The following is a 1,907-nucleotide window of genomic DNA, read 5'->3' on the forward strand; positions in this document are numbered from 1 at the left end:
TCTAGTAGCCAGAGTGAAACAAGCCAAGTGTTTATCAACTGATGAATGAGTAGGCAGGTTCAAGGCCAGCCTGAGCTACAGAGCAAGATCTTGTCTTTAAAAAAAAGAAAGTGAGAAGTGGACCTGTGGCTCAAAGTGGCAGATCACTAGCCTTGAGCAAAAGAAGCTCAGGGACAGTGCCCAGGCCCTGAGTTCAAGCCCCAGGACTGGGAGCGAGGAAAAAGAAAGCAAGAAAGAAAGTGATATAAGCCTGGTGCTGGTAGTTTGTGTCTATCATCCTAGCTACTCAGGAAGTTGAGCCCTGGAAGTTTGAGTTTCAAAGCCATAGCCTGGCAGAAGAGTCTTGGAGACTCCATTTCTAAAATGACCAGAAAAAAGTAAGTGTGAAGGCATGACTCAAGTGCCAGCTGGATAAGCAAGCAAGCTGAAAGCTTGAGTTCAAATTCTAGTTCCAGGAGAAAGAAAGAGAGAGATTAGTGGTTGCCAGGGAACAGGGGAAGGGAGGATGTTTGAATTTTCTTTTTAGGTATGATGGACATATTCTAGAATTAGACAATGAGATGACTACTCAATATTGACCATACTACTATCTACAGAGTGTACATTGAATAAGGATAACTTTTACATAAGGCTTTTTTTCTTTGTCAGTTGTGGGACTTGAACTCTGGGCCTGGGCTCTGTCCCTGAGGCTCTTCAGCTCAAAGCTAGCACTCTACCACTTGAGCCACAGCACTATTTCTGGTGGTTAATTGGAGATAAGAGTCTCATGGACTTTCCTACTAGGCTGGCTTTGAACCGCAATCCTCAGAGCTCATCCTCCTGAGTAGCTAGGATTACAGGTGTGAGCCACCAGTGCCCAGCAATAAGGCTGTTTTAAATCCCACCAAGAAGCTGGGCACCCGTGGCTCATGCCTATAATCCTAGCTACTCAGAAGGCTGAGATCTGAGGATTGGGGTTCAGAGCCAGACTGGCAGGAAACTCCATGAGACTCTTATCTCCAATAAACCACCAGAAAACTGGAAGTGGCATTGTGGCTCAAGTGGTAGAGCATTGGGCTGAAGAGCTCAGGGACAGCACCTAGGCCTAGGCACCTACGACTTACTGAAAAAAAAAAAAAAAGGTAAATCCCACCAACATAGGTGTTGATGGACCCCAGGCTGGAGGGAGCTGCTGGACCCTCTGAATAGTGTGCTTCTGGGATCCAGACCAGGTTTGCACCCCTGCAGCCGGAGGACTGTGGGTGAGGGCAGACATCTGGGACGACTCAACAGTGCGACAAGTGTCCTGAAGGGGACAGCCCGCACGGCCACGGCAGCCTCCTGCAACGGCTCTGCTTTCCCTCACTGGAACAAACACCTGAGGAAAGTCATGTTAGAAAGAGAGATCACCGGCGCAGGGCGCTGGTGGCTCACGCCTGTAATCCTAGCTACTCAGGAGGCTGAGATCTGAGGATCACGGTTCAAAGCCAGCCCGGGCAGGAGAGACCGTGAGACTCCTATTTCCAATAACCACCAGAAAAACTGGAAGTGGCGCTGTAGCTCAAGTGGTAGAGCGCTCGCCTTGAGCTGAAGAGCTGAGGGACAGCGCCCAGGCCCAGAGTTCAAGCCCCACGGCCGACCAAAAAAAAAAAAAAAAAAAAAAGAAAGAGAGATCACCAGGCGCTGTGGCTCACACCTGTTATCCTAGCTACTCAGGAGGCTGAGATCTGAGGATCATGATTTAAAGCCAGCCCAGGCAGGAAAGTCCATGAGATTCTTATCTCCAATTAACCACCAGAAAACCAGAAGCAGAGCTGTGGCTAAAGTGGTAGAGTGCTCACCTTGAACTGAACTGCTGAGGGAGAGTGTGCCCAGGTCCAGAGTTCGAGCCCCACGACTGCCAAAAAAAAAAAAAATGGAAAGATCTA

Source organism: Dipodomys spectabilis, unplaced genomic scaffold (genome assembly GCF_019054845.1).
Source record: "Dipodomys spectabilis isolate Male_0828 unplaced genomic scaffold, ASM1905484v1 ptg000030l, whole genome shotgun sequence".
Lineage (NCBI taxonomy): Eukaryota > Metazoa > Chordata > Mammalia > Rodentia > Heteromyidae > Dipodomys > Dipodomys spectabilis.